Raw genomic sequence first — 19,764 nt, 5'->3', positions numbered from 1 at the left:
AGCAGTTTCGCAGCGTTACCTGTTTAGGTGATTTCGTAGCGTGCTATGAAACTGGGGTTTGGTTCGAATCCATAGCAATTGTCATGCAAAATAGCTCTGGGGTGGATGCATTTTACAGGTGGCATGTTCTCAAGCTCCTGCATGTGTGCTTGGTGACTTTTATGCTTTGCATCCACCACTGTTGCCAAATCCCTCTGGGGAAAGATTGAAATTTTATCAGATATCAAAATCAAAGTGTAGCATTGAGCAACCTATTGCAAATGAACAGCAAATCGCCCTCCAGAACTACATGATACAGGAGCAGATCAAACAATAAATCAGTGTTTAGAGCCACACCAGAGCCTTTTTGGTCCATCACAAACAGTTGTTTAGTTGCAGCTTATTAAAATTAATCTTCAAGAGGAATCATGTTTAAGAATTACTTCTTTTGTGGCTGATGGCATTGTGGTAATTCTTGGTGAGGTTTTACTTGATACTTCGGTGAACGCCCTTTACTTCACTCTCAAGGAGATTGACTTTACAATTCCGGTAGATGTAGCAAAGCTAGATCAAGAAATTTGCATAATTGTTGATAACTGCTTCACAGGGGCAAGTCTTCATGTTGAAAGATCATTTTTATACAGTCACTATATTTGTCATTTGAACTTCTCAATCTTGAAAAGGATCCAGCTTGCTTTTCTTTATGGAAAAGCCTATTCGGATAATAAGCTGCTTGGTGAGTTTGAGCTTGTTGTCACACATTCCAAGGTAAAGAAACTCAAGACAGTCGGATTTTGGCAATAAGCTGTGATTTTTGAAATTACACAGCAGTTTCGCAGCGCGCTGCGAAACCCCTGTAGCAGCCTGTTTCAGCAGAAAAAACTCTGTTTTCTGCGTTTACTAGCAAATTTCCAGAAGGGATTCTGAGCAGCTGAAAACTTAATTTTGAAAACTGAAAGAGGCTTTTATTCCTAACATACCAAACTACAAAAACCTCTTTCAGTTTCTTCAAATTCGTTCTGAGGTGGGAGGAATTTATGTTTAAACTTGCGCTACGAAACTGCGAAACTGCTGTAGATGACTGTTTATGTGAAAAAATGAAATTGATGCTGAGGTCAGCAAATCTTAAAAGGATGACTCGAGGCCAGCATGGAGATTATACAAAGCTATTCAGATATTCAAAAGGTGATAGGTGTGAGTATTTAAGGAAAAAGTGAAATTTTTGTCTTTTGTTAAAGTCTTCCTAAAGTTACTTTATAGCCGAATTATTAGGGTTCTGGTAGGGTTACCGAAATTTTGAGTGGTACACCTGTTCAGTTCACAAAGTGTCCAGATCATAAGGCATATTGAATTATGCGTGGTTATTAGAAGAATTAAATGGCTTGGAGCATAGTCTTTTAATGCATGAAGACTAATGGGAGGCAGAGACCGTGAAAATAGGGCACAGATCCTTATCAGTTGATGAGTCATCCACATATCAAGTATCCGAAGCTGCTCATTCAGTGAATGTTCCTCCAGCATGTCTTGGCTATTACTGAAGTGATACAGGTGTCAAATTTCAATAAAGCATCAATGCACACGAGGAGATAGACTTAGAGTTTCAATGGGAATGGGACTCTATGTTTTCACAGCGCAATACCTTTGTAATTAATTAGTTTGTTTAGATATGGATAAGACAATTAATGATAGGATTTCGAGCTCCCTTCATGCTTGTTGAGGAGTCTCAAGTAGTTGTATTTTTGGTTTTCCTATATATAGAAATGACTCTGATGTAAAAAAGGTTGGAGATTTTATACAAAAACAGAGTTTATTTGGGCCAATGTAAAGACTTATTACAATAATAGTAAAACAGTGGTTGTTTCTTCTCAAGATTCTCAATGGATTATATTGTTCAAATGAGATAGTGTTTTATTTTCTTAATGTTCTTTTACAGCCTTGTTATAGCACAATCACTTAGAATTCATATCTTATGCTCTGACTTCCTGTGTGTTTGGCAAGCTGTGGTTTTTGTGAAGTATGTTTGAACATTTAATGCAAAGAGCCTTGACTTCCATGAAATGACTGTGCTTTTGTTTACTAAAGGTGTGAGACTCCATAGCCCAATAAAGACTAATTTGATATGTGTCCAACCAGCTTTGTTTTCATGAATGTGTGAAGAGTTAGCCATCTGTTGTTGTGATTGATTTTTATCAAAAGTCTGTGAGAGAGCCCTCTCTGACCAAAGAGGCTAATCTTTGGTCTAAAGTCTGGTTGAAAGAGTTACATGAAATCTTGCTTGGCTGCAGCCCTTAGTACTGATTTTGTGATAACACTAGTCACAAAATAATTTGGCCATGGAGCCATTAATGACTAGGCTACTGTTAGTTACTGTTGAAGCCCCGAAAATTGGGTCGACAACAAGGGGGATACCCGCCCGGTCCGGACCTTGGTTGGCATCTCCTTATCCGTTTGGTATAGCGGGTCCGACTGGGGATAATGGGACCAGTTTCCCAATCTATGAGTGTGTGTGTGTAGAATTGGATGTTGCTGATCTAACAGTAGCTATCTAAGCTATTCTAATTCAAATTTTAATCTAATTCTATGCTATGGTAATCTAATAAAAACAGCACATCTAATCTATGCTAACCCGGGATGTAACTCTTTTATTATGCGATCTAAAGAAATTTCAAATAACAACTAGTAATAAAGATCATTCAACGATTATAAGAAAGGAAATCAATTAAGATGAACTATTTCGCATAAAAAGTTAGGCAAAACAGTTGTGAACAACATATCGCATAATAAGCTATTCATACATTAAACATAAATAAATAGTTCCACCGTACAAAAGTGCCAAATGGTAACTCAAGCATTCATGTAATAACATATAAACAACTAAAAACTGTATATCACTTTAACATATAAGCATAAATGGTCAAGAGATAAAAGTACCATTTATGACTAGTCCTAATCATAAGCTTCAAGCAATAATGATTTATTTCTCCTTGCTCTAACATCTACTAAGAGTACAAAAGTGCAACATCAGTAGCAGATATCAAATGAAAACATCAACAAATCTTGATCCATTCATTCACCAAAACCTCCTCGGAGGGTGAAAAAGTGCATGTTCTGAGGACAAGTTTTTGATAAACTTCTGGACCCTTCTCTAAATGCATGAGAAGGGTTTAAATACTACTAACTAGTTCTAATAATAGTTTATTTACAAAAATTCAGGATACGGTTTTCAAATGAACGCCCTTTTTCTAAGCAAAATCTAAAGCGAAAATTAACTTCAGAACTAAACTACTTTTGTATCTGGTCTTTAAAACTGCATGTATTCAGCATTGTTTTAAGGAGAGTCGGCTGGTTGACTTCTGCTTTGAGCTGGCTGAGAAAAGGGAATCGGTGAGTACTGGTACCACCTTTTCGGCCGCATTTATGATGCACTTCACAGTCATACACTGACTATGCGGCTTCACAAAGTATGTCCAGTAACATTCCCAATTTAACCTGTTTAGTGCTTGAATTGCCTTTCCCTTTTCTTGCGCTCTCTGCTTCCATTCTGCCTCTAGTTGTAGTTTGTTTGGTAAATACCCCGGGGTGGTTTCTGTGATTAGATTAGCTCTGTGCAAATTCTCATTTACACAATCAATGAGAATGCTTGCTGTAGTGGCTGCTGTTTCCGCCGCTTGTTCTGCCTCCCTGATTTGATCATCCCACTTGTTAAAGAGCAGTTCTTTATGATTCTCATTTATCTTGGGTGCACCTGCTCTTTTTCCCTCGTCCTCATCCTGCCAAGCCAAGTATTCAATCACTCGCTTGTCAATCATATCATATTCACTTCGTAAGTCGACCACTTGATTAGTGATCTTACCACTAATCTCGCAATAACCATTCCACTGTGACATCTTTTGTCCCAACATTTCTTGCTGCTGTAGTAGTTGTTCATTAAAAGCAATAGATTCTGAAACAAACTCTGGAAGCTTAGGGTCGTCCCTATGCATCTCTTGTACATCCTACAACTGTTTTCCTTTTTCAACCAAACTTCTCTGATAACTTATCTACATTTGCTGGAAGTCTTCCTGCAACTTTTCAAGCTGTTTGAGTGCCTCATTATTAGCATTAGCTTGTTGCAATTGAAGTTGTAGTACCTGTATTTGATCTTCTCTCTCTTTCAGCAATTGCTGTACTTCTGATGCTTTGTCAATAGTCACAGAGGCATACGCTCTTGCGATCTGAGAAAGTTTGGTGAGGTTTTCAGTCGGATTATTGGCGGGATCTTTCCATAAGACATCTAATTGCTCAACATCCTGAGAGAGTGTATTTTATAACTTCCTCTTCTTTCTCTGTCTTCTTACCACTGCTTTATGCTGGGGACTATAAAATATGTCCAGAGGAGGAAACTCTTCTATATTAAGTAGAAGCTCAGAAGACGGTGTGATAGGAATATGTTCTGTTTCTGAGTCATGGCTGACTATGGTTGGGATCACTTCCTGTACTACCTGCATATTGATTACAAGAGTTTTTGGGGCTTGTCCTTCAAGATTGATTAGTTCATTGAAGGTTTCCCATTCCTTATCTAATTCTGTCGTGATGGGTGGTGATTTAATGATGAGAGGGGGAGGATCTTTGTGCGGGGAGGCGATAACCTGCTGTTGTGGAATTTCCGTTGACTGAGCGGTGTCTTTAGCTGACTCTTTGCTCCTATCTTGGTCGTTTCCGGATCTTTTAGAACGTTCAGGGATTTCTTGTACAGATTTAGACTTAGATCCGTTAGTGCTTGAATTCCCACTGAGGCTAATGCTTGGAGTCGGTTCTCTGGCAGACAATTGCAGCTTTTCTAAAGGAACACTGGCTAGTCTTCTTTCCCTGTATACCATGAATTTTTGAAGGTCTTCTGGAGACAATTGCAATTGGGCTTCCCGCAAAATTTCTTGAAGTGAGCTTTTACTCTGGAATATATCATCAAATAAATCCTTTTTCCCAAAGAACACTTTTATCTTGACCGTAGTTGTGAAATTCTGGGCAACCTCATTTGGGTCAAATGGCCTTGCCGGGAATTTAAATAATTGTAGACACGTCATATTCTGTACTTCAGTGACAGCGTGACCTACATCGAACAACGAAAAGGCCCCACAAGCCACAGGAAACTGTGGCCATATGGCCTTCTTTTTGTCCTTTAGGTCTTTAGTTAGGCCGCCTTCTGAACAGGTTTGATATGCAATTTCTCGAGCTAGGAGCTTATCAGGTATATACAAAGGTAGAACATGAGGAGGTACAGTGCTTCCAAAAACTCTAACATAAGTAAACAATTCTTCTCCGAACCATCTTGCGATGGGGATGATATCTATCTGTGCCTCGGGTGAGCACCTCGGGGGTTCTTTATCATACAACATTCTATACAAGGGCAGCATGAGTCCGTGACAAATCTGGTAGAAATGTGGAGTGAACAGAGAGTCCCATAATATCTTATGATAGACATGGATAGGTAAGGGGTCTTGAGTTTTCCACTTCCAAACCATAACAAGGAATTTAGACACATAACAAATTGAATCCATAATATATGTGGCTAGGTAAAAAGGAGGATAAATCCTTTGAGACGTAGATCTTTTGGACCGGTAACTGACAATAGTCGTGATTAGGTTATCCGATAAAATCTTAGCCCAATCTACAATAGTGGCGTTTGTGGCAGCATCTATTAATGGTAACCATTCAGAAGAAAATTTGTTGATATCTGGCATTCCAAATAATCTACAGAGAATGGTAGCAGAAAAACAATATGGGGAAGTAAGGGAACCAGTACTATACATACCGTGTTTATCTTTCTTGAGCGGTTCATCTTTCTTGGACCAATCTTTGGTAGTCTCTGACAAGTTCGGGTTCTCCTCCACAAATGTTTCTATGAATTGCGCATTATAAGTTTCCTATGGCTCAGGCAGATGATACATAAGCTTTAAATCTTGCGCAGCAAATGATCCGATGAGCCCTTGACATTGAATCTTGAACTGTCTATTTCTCATTTCTGCGTGATCAAGTATCCACTTGATCATGTCTGTATATGGGAAAATTTTGGGCCTCGCTGCTATCCGATGTAGGAATGAGCATGCTAGTTCTTCTAGGGATGCTTCGGAAGAGCCCTGTGAGCCTGCGACAGCAGTAACCTTCATTATTCTGGGATTTTCTTCTTCGAGCAGTCTGTACATGCCTTCCCACGTTGAGATTCTTGCATCTCTATTATAGGCTGTGTCTATATATAAAGGTGCCATTTCCTTCACCTCGGAGCTCTGAGCCTTGTTTTTCTTCCCCATTTCAATCTGCGTATTGCCTTGGATCGTCCTTCGTTCTTCGTTCCTACAATTCAGAAGTAAAATGGAAATGAATGACTCGGATGGGTGATGGGAGAGTTCTTAATGTTGCAGACATACCAAATACACCACCTTACGTGAAATGATTCTTTGAAAAGCAAGCATCCATATTTTATTAATAACTGGCAACTAACTCCTGTATTAGCATTTAAAGCGCATAATTATGTGTCAACTTATAGCAAGTGGCTTTTCTTTGAATATTGTGCCCGAACGATATGCGATGGAGCGATTTTGCGATTTTCTTCGCAACACCGCAGATCGCAACATCACAAATCTCAAATCGCTATATCGTGATATCGCAATATCGTAGATCGCAGAAGTTTATGTGTGACAAATTTATTTAACCCGTTTTCCTGCGATATGCGATCTTGCGATCAGCGTCATCGCAGATCGGTAAATCTTGAAGTTTTTCCTTATAAACTTTGTTTATTGCGACGCGATAGTTGCTTAATTATCATAATTTTGCATATGCCAGGATTGTACTTGTATGGTGGGGTTCTACTACCATTTATACGATGCTTTTTAAAAGATTTTTCACTCATCATAAACTTTAGGTTTTAAGTATTCGAAGAAGTTTCCTAAGCTTAAGATGGTAACTTTATTTTGAGGAAGAGAAAGCTAAGCCCTACTCTTGCCTTTCCTAAATTTTAACTAAGGGTCCCCACACATTTAATATTTTGGATAACACTTAAATGAGGAAGGGGGGGTTGTTGCTGGTCACAACAATTGGCGATTCACTTGGGAGAACCAGTTATCTCTTTTTTGCTGTTGAATTTTTCAAACTTCCAAAACGGGAAATTTTTCAGAAAATCTAAACTTAATTATGGAAAGATAAAGCATATTATGCTCTCACCTATTAATGATATTTTGTTTCAAGCTTCCTCTTCTTCAACTATTGGCTTTCTTAAGATAGTCCTTGTATTTATATCAGCAATTGCTTGGTTTTGTAGAGATAAAATAAAGTCTCCTCTGTAAACCAGTTTTTAAATATTCTCATTTGTCGTAGGTAGAGCCTCTGTTGCCAATAGGAATTTATAGCCTCGATAGGGTTCCCTGTTACCCAACAATGATCCTGTATTCTACTTAAGGTGATCTACAACTTTCAAAGAAAAATCCATATTTACACTTATTGCTTTGATTTTTGTTTTTATTCTTAAAGAACAATGTCTTGGTTTGGTAGCCAAATTATGACACAGTCACTCACTTGATTCATAACTTTGCTGAACAAGCTGGCTCGTGATGAGACCCCTTGTCTTTTGATTGCAACTCTCTTGAGTCATTGCCCTGTTGTGGTAGACAGTATTGGCAAAGTCAGCAAGTTTTATGATATCTGTGATCATGATAAGCCGGCTTGTGATGAGACCTCTTATTCTTCAAGATATAGTGTATCCTTGGATTATCCTTTTGAAAGCCGCGATTTTCCTTTAGCAGGGAGGAAGTCATTGTTTCCTTAAGATGGCTTTGGACGACAATAATAGAGTTTTTTGGAAACAACTGTTCTACAGAGAATCTTCATTTTATTATTGATACCTTTCATTGTGCTGATATAAAACAATTTCTCCACTAAAGGTTGCTTTCATCAAATTCTTTGAAGTTGAAACTCGTATCATATCTAGGCTAAAGTTTTTAACTGTATCTGTCAATAATAAAGATCAAGTTTCCAAAAGATTTGCTATTTATACAAGCGAAGGATTCAAAATCTGAAAGAGAGTTGGCCTCTTTTAGTGAATGTCAAATGCTGCCAACGACAACAAATTTTATTAGTGAAAAACATGTTAAAGGAAATGAGAGGTGACTATTCCCTTGGATTATGTAGACGATAGGGGTAATTACTTCTCTTATTTTGCCTATCAACCGTTAAAAATAAACTATCCACCTAACAACCTAACTAAATTAATCCTACTCCTATTTTAACTATACACAAAAATCGACTAGGTATAATGATACTTCCAGTGTAACCATCTTTCCATTTTTATTCCTAGATGTGTATCCCTTTCAATCATCAATATGAAGATTAAATTTTTTCTTGGACTGAAAATGTTGGGTGTGGAATTAGAAGGTATAATTGTGGCTAGAATTCTGTCTGAAATCTCTTTCTCGTGAAATCTTCTTTCCAATTGGATATCTATTGGATCATAAAAATCAGGATGAGTTTCCATTATGGGTTGGTAATCGTTCAATAGGAAAGATGACAGGCTGGGCTTAAATATGAGTTTTTGGTTTTAATAGCCGGTAATTTATTATGTGTGAAAATTAGGCCTTCGACTTTTTTTAATGAAAGGAAAGTTTCCAAATATATCTCACTCAATGAGTCAATGAAGAATGGATGGAAACTTTTTAAAAGACAATTAGCAATTAACCCGAATTGTCGGCAATTCTTGAGGAATACCATCTTTTGTTGATGCTGTTCCGAATAGGATAGAAGTTTTTCAAGAAAAGCTGATATTGATTGGACTTAGAATGGGAAAAATTCTATATTTCCTTGACACAATTGAATTTTCCAAAATGGTAAAACATCATTCCAGTGTTTGTCAGTAAGGTGCTTAGTATCCCATAGTAATCTATCAAGAGTCTGAAAGTTGAAATTTAAAGAAAAATCCGGTTTTATACAAGATGAGTGCAAGCGACAAAGAATGCAATGACTATTTGTACAGCTAATATTATAGCACAACTGGGATTGATTTGAAATATCTTCTCTTTCACAAGAATTGGCCAGAATCATGGGATTCGAGTAATTTCGAATTCCATCTTGTGAATTAGAGAAGAAAGTATGATTGGGAACATGTGTGAAGGTTTGTTCATGATAGGAATCATAGATTGGAATATTCTCTTGGGTAGTGAAATCATGTAAAGGATCTGCCACTCTGGAATGAGGATTGACTGAAATAATTCTTAAATTAGAATATCCCTCATTCCCAGATTTTTGTTGATTTACTTGAGATAAATTAACATCTTCATCATCAAAGTAATTATCATAAATGACTTTACAGGATTCCATAGATCTCTCTATTTTATCCAGCACATTCAAACCAGGGGGATCGAGTTGCTCATGTTTGTGAATGACAAAAGGGTGTTCTATAGCTGCCTCTTTATCTTGAAGACCTAATGGTGATTCATTTGGATAATCCTCGGTACTTTCTGAGATATCATTAATACTGAGGGGGGGGGGGAAATTATCATCATTAAAAACATCAGGATAAAGGGAAAAATGAGATTCTAAAATAATACATTTGAAAGTATCATCGTGGAAAAACCCTTGCTCATCACATTCATCGTAGATTTTAGGATTTAGATCATACCTTGGTGTGCTTATGTTTTTTGAAAGAGGATTACTTTGCTGTTCTAACCTTGACATCTGCATTTGTTGATTCGCGATCATATCATCTGACTTTGTCTCAAAATCACTTTCTGGTTCCAAGGCAGGCTTTCTTCTAGCATTCCCACTTTCGTCTTCTTGTATTGGATCAGGCATGTCCCCTAAGCTTTGGGAATTCTCTTCATTATGACTTATTCGCATGTCCAAATTGGAATTCTCATTCATATTAGAAGAAAATGGAACAAAGCTAGGACTAATTTCTACTGGATCAGGGATAGGAGGCAGGGAATAGTTATGCTCAACACAATCTAATGGTTCTTTGTTTATGAATTCATTCTCAACATCATATTTCAAATAATTAAGATGAAATCGAATATTAAAATCTCTAACAGACTCATCTTTATTGCATAGATATTCAATTTCGTCATATACCTGGTCGTAATCATAGCAATCAAATTTACAAATGAAAGCCATGACAAATTGGTCCCAGCTGTGAATTGAGGCAACTGGAAGGGCTCTACACCAGTTTCTAGCTTCCACTATGAATGTGAGAGTAAAAATTCTGCATAAAATGCCTTCATCAATTCCTTGAAAATTTGAATTTGAAACGTTTTGAATAAATTGAAGGGTGTGATTAAAAGCAGAAGAATTACACTTACCATTGAATTTTACCTGAGACAAAAGTCTTACCACTTCAGGTGGAGAGTTGGAAGAGGCACGAACATGGATACAACTCCAAATGGGAAGTTTGAGAGAAGGCATCCTAATTCAAATGTTACAATTGCAAACAAAATCCAACAGACAACATGTTCAGGCCCTCCTTCTAGCGCCAAATATGTTGAAGCCCCGAAAATCGGGTCGACAACAAGGGGGATACCCGCCTGGTCCGGACCTTGGTTGGCAGCTCCTTATCCGTTTGGTATAGCGGGTCCGACTGGGGATAATGGGACCAATTTCCCAATCTATGAGTGTGTGTGTGTGTAGAATTGGATGTTGCCGATCTAACAGTAGCTATCTAAGCTATTCTAATTCAAATTTTAATCTAATTCTATGCTATGGTAATCTAATAAAAACAACACATCTAATCTATGCTAACCCGGGATGTAACTCTTTTATTATGCGATCTAAAGAAATTTCAAATAACAACTGGTAATAAAGATCATTCAGCGATTATAAGAAAGGAAATCAATTAAGATGAACTATTTCACATAAAAAGTTAGGCAAAACAGTTGTGAACAACATATCGCATAATAAGCTATTCATACATTAAACATAAATAAATAGTTCCACCGTACAAAAGTGCCAAATGGTAACTCAAGCATTCATGTAATAACATATAAACAACTAAAAACTGTATATCACTTTAACATATAAGCAGAAATGGTCAAGAGATAAAAGTACCATTTATGACTGGTCCTACTCATAAGCTTCAAGCAATAATGATTTATTTCTCCTTGCTCTAACATCTACTAAGAGTACAGAAGTGCAACATCAGTAGCAGATATCAAATGCAAACATCAACAAATCTTGATCCATTCATTCACCAAAACCTCCTCGAAGGGTGCAAAAGTGCATGTTTTGAGGACAAGTTTTTGATAAATTTCTGGACCCTTCTCTAAATGCATGAGAAGGGTTTAAATACTACTAACTAGTTCTAATAATAGTTTATTTACAAAAATTCAGGATACGGTTTTCAAATGACCGCCCTTTTTCTAAGCAAAATCTAAAGCGAAAATTAACTTCAGAACTAAACTACTTTTGTATCTGGTCTTTAAAACTGTATGTATTCAGCATTGTTTCAAGGAGAGTCGGCTGGCTGACTTCTGCTTTGAGCTGGGCTGAGAAAACGGAATCAATGAGTACTGGTACCACCTTTTCGGCCGCATTTATGATGCACTTCACAGTCATACATTGACTATGCGGCTTCACCAAGTATGTCTAGTAACATTCCCAATTTAACCTGTTTAGTGCTTGAATTTCCTTTCCCTTTTCTTGCGCTCTCTGCTTCCATTCTACCTTTAGTTGTAGTTTGTTTGGTAAATACCCCGTGGTGGTTTCTGTGATTAGATTAGCTCTGTGCAAATTCTCATTTACACAGTCAATGAGAATGCTTGCTGTAGTGGCTGCTGTTTCCGCCGCTTGTTCTGCCTCCCTGATTTGATCATCCCACTTGTTAAAGAGTAGTTCTTTATGATTCTCATTTATCCTGCGTGCACCTGCTCTTTTTCCCTCGTCCTCATCCTGCTTAGCCAAGTATTCAGTCACTCGCTTGTCAATCAGATCATATTCACTTCATAAGTCGACCACTTGATTAGTGATCTTATCACTCATCTCGTAATAACCATTCCACTGTGACATCTTTTGTCCCAACATTTCTTGCTGCTGTAGTAGTTGTTCATTCAAAGCAATAGATTCTGAAACAAACTCTGTAAGCTTAGGGTCATCCCTATGCATCTCCTGTACATCCTGCAACTGTTTTCCTTTTTCGTCCAAACTTCTCTGATAACTTATCTGCATTTGCTGGAAGTCTTCTTGCAACTTTTCAAGTTGTTTGAGTGCCTCATTATTAGCATTAGCTTGTTGCAATTGAAGTTGTAGTACCTGTATTTGATCTTCTCACTCTTTTAGCAATTGTTGTACTCCTGATGCTTTGTCAATAGTCGCAGAGGCATACGCTCCTGCGATCTGAGAAAGTTTGGTGAGGTTTTCAGTCGGATTATTGGCGGGATCTTTCCATAAGACATCTAATTGCTCAGCATCCTGAGAGAGTGTATTTTCTAACTTCCTCTTCTTTCTCTGTCTTCTTACCACTGCTTTATGCTGGGGACTATAAAATATGTCTAGAGGAGGAATCTCTTCTACTATTTGTTCTGTTTTTGAGTCATGGCTGACTATGGTTGGGACCACTTCCTGTACTACCTGCATATTGCTTACAGGAGTTTTTGGGGCTTGTCCTTCAAGATTGATCAGTTCATTGAAGGTTTCCCAATCCTTATCTAATTCTGTCGTGATGGGTGGTTTTGCGGGGAGGCGATAACCTGCTGTTGTGGAATTTCCATTGACCGAGCAGTGTCTTTAGCTGACTCTTCGCTCCTATCTTGGTCGTTTCCGAATCTTTTAGAACGTTCAGGGATTTCTTGTACAGATTTAGACTTAGATCCGTTAGTGCTTGAATTCCCACTGAGGCTAACGCTTGGAGTCGGTTCTTTGGCAGACAATTGTAGCTTTTCTAAAGGAACACTGGCTAGTCTTCTTTCCCTGTATACCATAAATTTTTGAAGGTATTCTGGAGACAATTGCAATTGGGCTTCCCGCAAAATTTCTTGAAGTGAGCTTTTACTCTGGAATATATCATCAAATAAATCCTTTTTCCCAAAGAACACTTTTATCTTGATCGTAGTTGTGAAATTATGGGCAACCTCATTTGGGTCAAATGGCCTTGACGGGAATTTAAATAATTGTAGACACATCATATTCTGTACTTCAGTGACAACGTGGCCTACATCGAACAACGAAAAGGCCCCACAAGCCACAGGAAACTGTGGCCATATGGCCTTCTTTTTGTCCTTTAGGTCTTTAGTTAGGTCGCCTTCTGAACAGGTTTGATATGCAATTTCTCAAGCTAGGAGCTTATCAGGTATATACAAAGGTAGAACATGAGGAGGTACAGTGCTTCCAAAAACTCTAACATAAGTAAACAATTCTTCTCCGAACCATCTTGCGATGGGGATGATATCTATCTGTGCCTCAGGTGAGCACCTCGGGGGTTCTTTATCGTACAACATTCTATACAAGGGCAGCATGAGTCCGTGACAAATCTGGTAGAAATGTGGAGTGAACTGAGAGTCCCATAATATCTTATGATAGACATGGATAGGTAAGGGGTCTTAAGTTGTCCACTTCCAAACCATAACAGGGAATTTAGACACATAAAAAATTGAATCCATAATATAAGTGGCTAGGTAAAAAGGAGGATAAATCCTTTGAGACGTAGATCTTTTGGACCGGTAACTGACAATAGTCGTGATTAGGTTATCCGATAAAATCTTAGCCCAATCTACAATAGTGGCGTTTGTGGAAGCATCTATTAATGGTAACCATTCAGAAGAAAATTTGTTGATATCTGGCATTCCAAATAATCTACAGAGCATGGCAACAACAAAACAATATGGGGAAGTAAGGGAACCAATACTATACATACCGTGTTTATCTTTCTTGAGCGGTTCATCTTTCTTGGACCAATCTTTGGTAGTCTCCGACAAGTTCGGGTTCTCCTCCACAAATTTTTCTATGAATTGCGCATTATAAGTTTCCTGTGGCTCAGGCAGATGATACATAAGCTTTAAATCTTGCACAACAAATGATCCGATGAGCCCTTGACCTTGAATCTTGAACTGTCTATTTCTCATTTCTGCCTGATCAAGTATCCACTTGATCATGTCTGTATATGGGAGAATTTTGGGCCTCGCTGCTATCCGATGTAGGAATGAGCATGCTAGTTCTTCTAGGGATGCTTTGGAAGAGCCCTGTGAGCCTGTGACAGCAGTAACCTTCATTATTCTGGGATTTTCTTCTTCGAGCAGTCTGTACATGCCTTCCCACGTTGAGATTCCTGCATCTCTATTACAGGCTTTGTCTGTATATAAAGGTGCCATTTCCTTCACCTCAGAGCTCTGAGCCTTGTTTTTCTTCCCCATTTCAATCTGCATATTGCCTTGGATCGTCCTCCGTTCTTCGTTCCTACAATTCAGAAGTAAAATGGAAATGAATGACTCGGATGGGTGATGCGAGAGTTCTTAATGTTGCAGACATACCAAATACACCACCTTACGTGAAATGATTCTTTGAAAAGCACGCATCCATATTTTATTAATATCTGGCAACTAACTCTTGTATTAGCATTTAAAGCACATAATTATGTGTCAGCTTACGGCAAGTGGCTTTTCTTTGAATATTGTGCCCGAACGATATGCGATGGAGCGATTTTGCGATTTGCTTCGCAACATCGCAGATCGCAACATCGCAAATCGCAAATCGCAGATATCAACATCACAAATCGCAAATCGCAGATCGCAACATCGCAAATCGTTATATCATGATATCGCAATATCGTAGATCGCAAAAGTTTATGTGTGACAAATTTATTTAACCCATTTTCCTGCGATATGCGATCTTGCAATCGGCGTCATCGCAGATCGGTAAATCTTGAAGTTTTTCCTTATAAACTTTGTTTATTGCGACGCGATAGTTGCTTAATTATCATAATTTTGCATATGCCAGGATTGTACTTGTATGGTGGGGTTCTACTACCATTTATACGATGCTTTTTAAAAGATTTGTCACTCATCATAAACTTTAGGTTTTAAGTATTCGAAGAAGTTTCCTAAGCTTAAGATGGTAACTTTATTTTGAGGAAAAGAAAGCTAAGCCCTACTCTTGCCTTTCCTAAATTTTAACTAAGGGTCCCCACACATTTAGTATTTTGGATAACACTTAAATGAGGAAGGGGGGGGGGGGGGGTTGTTGCTGGTCACAACAGTTACATTAATATATATTGTAGTCACAAGGATATTGATGCCCACATCAATTGATATGGATCAACTAAATAAACATTAAAAATATTGCTCACAGGTCCGTTGGAAATAATTCTTAAGATAAGTTGACTCTTAGTGATGACAAGGTGGCCCACATGTTGGTCCCTTCACCCAACATACGTGTCTATTTATAAATAACGAACCACTGTAAATATAAACTCGTCTTCCTTATTTGACACAAGAAATTTGTATATCTGATGAAGAAAATTGATTACAGAAGCAAAAGAATTCAAGTCTGAAGGATAATTCTATGGGTTTTTGATTTCTTTTTTTTTTGAGTAAAGGTTTCTCGTATATTTTTGAAAGGTTTTCGATGAGCTCTAATATTAAAACAAGAATTATGCAACTCCCAAGGCTACCAACTTTATTTATCAATCTAGGATTTGTTCAAACTTGAGAGGTAATAATGTTGTATGCATAGTAAGCACAATTCTACCTAAGCCGTTATGATGTAGTGAATCAAACCAAGGTGTGCATAAACCATTTTGCAAACTGAATCTAATTTTTGAAGAAAGGAAAAAGGTTTCTTTTCCTATTGCATAAGAAAAAAACTTCTGACCTAATTGTAAGGAAAGAAATGCTTGGAAATGAAACCCTAATCTATTGCAGAAAATAAATGATAGAGAAATAAGCCTAGTCTAGCTACACAAAGTAAATGACATGAAATCAATCATAAAATATTGCATCCAAAGTAAATCTTATGCTAGTTACTAGCTTCAATAAATAACAATGTAAACTATTCCTATCTTATTGAATTCATGCTTACAACAACTAACCCTAATTGCATAAATAAATTGCAGTGATGAAAATAATGGTTCTAAGATGTATTCGATCTTCCTCATGTTTGTTTCCAAGGCCTATAAGACATTTTTAAGGGATAATAAGCAAAAATTGGGCTTAGGGATCAATTATGGCCAAGTTCCAATGGATTTTGCGCAACGCTACAAGATTGCTACAAGATGCTACAAGATTGAATCCGAGAGGATTCTAAGGGCTTAGAAAGTGATATGAAGGCAAGGCAATATGATAGAAGGTTGGATAAGGGTATGGGAGTCCTTTCCAAGCTTAATACTCCTTAGGATCCCATCTTGCACAAGGGGGGAATGCAAACAATAACCTCTAACAAACATGTCATGATTTTTCTGTGTGCAGATCACTTGAAGAAATAGATGAGAATGGAAGGAGGGTGCTAATGGCAGGATTACAAATGAAAATGATGGTGCTTTTCCATGCAAGCCAGTAGTATCACCTACACACAAGAATGTTATTCAACTAGTAAAACATTCAAACTCTAAGGAATGTCAAAAATACTAATTGCAGAAAATTAAATTGTAGAGGAAAGGATAAGTTGATTTTTAATCAAGACCTAACTATTGCATCAAGAGAGAAATTATACTTTTGTGCTTTCCATTACAAAGTCTACAACCACACTTTTCAAGAGCAATAATTAGCAAATCTGCAGAGACAACTTTTTCACATAAGCAAATCTTGCAAAATGAATATAATTTATATAAATAATATAAATATAAATAAATAAATAAATAAATAAATAATAACCATATTGAATAATTAGTTAAATAGTAATTAGTAGAGAAGAAACATAGCTCTAAAATACATATCCATTCATGAAAATACATTTACCTAGCTATATAAGCAGACCCTTATTTGTATAACCACCATCAATTATATTTACAGATCCATATATGTCTAATTGTCATTAATTACCGTTACAAAGCCATATCGGTGAGAAATTTAGGATTGACAGTCATATAAATCACCATACCCTGCCACCCTCTGCCAAATCACAATTCATACAAGTTGTAATTACGCCGTAAGGCGTTCCCCTCTGAAATCAACACCCCCAACTGCTACCTTGTGCGATTATGGACCATCGATTATCTATGTTAGACGATAGAAGCATCTTCTACCGTCAGATTAATAGCTAAAAACAGTTACTAACTCCCAGCAACTATACATCGAAGATGGATACCTCCACGTGGTTACTAACTCCCTAGCAATTGCGCGACGAAGATTGATACTCCACTCGGTTAATAACTCCATAGCAATTGCGCGGCGAAGGTCGATACGGTCACATGGAGGCTCCTTCTGCTCTATATCTGCTTGACTCTTCCACGCCTCTTTCTCAACGGCCCCACGTTCGTCGCAGTTTATCCCACCAACAATAATAATAGATATTCCAGAACAAATGGTTTGGAATGACTACACGTGTCCCTTTACGAATGGACCATCTTACCCTTGTTGCCATTTAAATATGGTGACACGCTTCTTCTTCTTCATTGCATTTTACAGTATTGGGTGATTTTCCGAACACGATCACTGTGCTCTCTTCCGTTTGATTTCCTTCAGTTATCAGTTTTCTCTATCTTTTTCATCTTTCATGCAGTCGACCATTCTGTCTATCTTTGATCTTTGTTTCGAATCCTTTCCCTGTTGTCTTCCGCTTTTTCTTCTAGATTTTAGACATATAGATGTTGTCAGGTTATGCTCTTTCTGTTAACTTGTCTTTGTATCCCACGAGGATTCATTTTGCTCTCTTGTTTTTGGTTTTAAATTATTTAACTTGCTCGAGATCTATAAAAGATGATTTCAGCTATGAGTGTAGATTGCGAAATTCGGGAGCTTTTTTGGCTTATTTATGCCTTTAAATGTTAATCAGGGTTTCTAATTATGCTCAGTGATTACGCAGGTTGTGTATTGTGTTGATTTCGTTTAAAGATGCAGATATTCGTGAAGACCTTGACCGGTAAGACCATAACCCTTGAGGTGGAGATCCCACGAGGATTCATTTTGCTCTCTTGTTTTTGGTTTTAAATTATTTAACTTGCTCGAGATCTGTAAAAGATGATTTCGGCTACGAGTGTAGATTGCAAAATTCGGGAGCTTTTTTGGCTTATTTACGCCTTTAAATGTTAATAAGGGTTTCTAATTATGTTCCGTGATTACGCAGGTTGTGTATCGTGTTGATTTCGTTTAAAGATGTAGATATTCGTGAAGACCTTGACTGGTAAGACCATAACCCTTGAGGTGGAGAGTTCTGATACCATCGACAATGTAAAGGCCAAGATTCAGGACAAAGAGGGAATTCCACCAGACCAGCAACGTCTCATCTTTGCTGGTAAGCAGTTGGAAGATGGACGCACTCTCGTTGACTACAACATCCATAAGGAATCCACTCTTCACCTTGTCCTCCGTCTTAGAGGTGGGATACAGATCTTTGTCAAGACCCTGACTGGGAAGACAATTACCCTGGAAGTTGAGAGTTCTAACACAATTGACAATGTCAAGGCCAAGATCCAAGACAAGGAGGGGATTCCATCGAATCAGCAGAGGTTGATATTTGTTGGAAAGAAACTTGAGGACGGACGCACTCTTGCCGATTACAACATCCAGAAGGAGTCGACTCTTCACCTTGTCCTCCGGCTCAGAGGCGGGATGCAAATCTTTGTGAAAACCCTGACCGGCAAAGACCATCACGCTGGAAGTTGAGAGCTCCGACACTATTGATAATGTGAAGGCCAAGATTCAGGACAAGGAGGGGATTCCCCCGGATCAGCAGAGATTGATCTTTGCTGGGAAGCAACTTGAAGATGGGAGGACTCTGGCGGATTACAACATTCAGAAGGAGTCAACCCTGCATCTTGTCCTTCGGCTCCGTGGTGGTATGCAGATATTTGTGAAGACGTTGACAGGCAAGACGATCACACTAGAGGTTGAGAGCTCCGATACGATTGATAACGTAAAAGCGAAAATTCAGGACAAGGAAGGGATTCCTCCTGATCAGCAGAGGCTCATATTTGCTGGTAAACAGCTGGAGGATGGGCGAACTCTGGCCGACTATAACATCCAGAAGGAGTCTACACTTCACCTTGTTTTGCGTCTGCGTGGTGGGTGTCGAAATTCTCGACATATATTTTAATGAATAGGGTCTAAACACGCATTTCATTGAATTCTTAGCTAGCTGGCAATTAAATACACTGTCAAATATGTTCTACTGGTTATTTTTAGTATGTTGTTATGTGGCACTCTTATGAAGAGAACTTTCAATAAAAATTAAAGCTTTGCAGGTTAATTTTATGATGGTTTGTGATGTGTTCATGAACTATTGCTCTGGAACTCGTTTTCCAAAAATAATATTATGATATTATATATCTTAGATATATTTTCCAGTGGTTTTATTAGAAAATTTTAAAGTTATATGTTGTAAATAATTAATTAATTTTTTTGAAGGGTTAAAAATAATGAAAAGGAATAGAATGATAAAACAGAGATATTTTAGAACGTTGATATCATTGAAAACTCTGTTTATGATTTTAAACTTCATCGAATGTGAGAGGAAATGGCACCTAACCTTTTTTAAAGGTTAAAAATATGAAAACCGAAATGGATTCCAACTTGACCCGTTCCTTATTCAAGAGATTGAAGCTCCCATCAAAAACTTTATTTAGGAATTTGATATCCCCGAAACCTTTGCTAGTTACTATTTTCTAACTTCCCGGAATGTGGGAGGACA

General features: G+C 37.8%; 1 pseudogene; it reads left to right on the top strand.

Moving 5' to 3' along the window:
* The first annotated feature begins 18,230 nt into the window (after nucleotides 1-18,230).
* Nucleotides 18,231-19,186, top strand: LOC149243613 (polyubiquitin-like; annotated as a pseudogene).
* The last annotated feature ends 578 nt before the right edge of the window (nucleotides 19,187-19,764 follow it).

The sequence above is a fragment of the Pinus tabuliformis genome, chromosome 8 (assembly GCF_031772625.1).
Source record: "Pinus tabuliformis cultivar Carrire ecotype Pingquan chromosome 8, CPIR1, whole genome shotgun sequence".
In the NCBI taxonomy this organism is placed as follows: Eukaryota; Viridiplantae; Streptophyta; class Pinopsida; order Pinales; family Pinaceae; genus Pinus; species Pinus tabuliformis.
The sequence above is the reverse complement of the archived record's forward strand: the minus strand, read 5'-3'. Positions and strand labels throughout refer to the sequence as shown.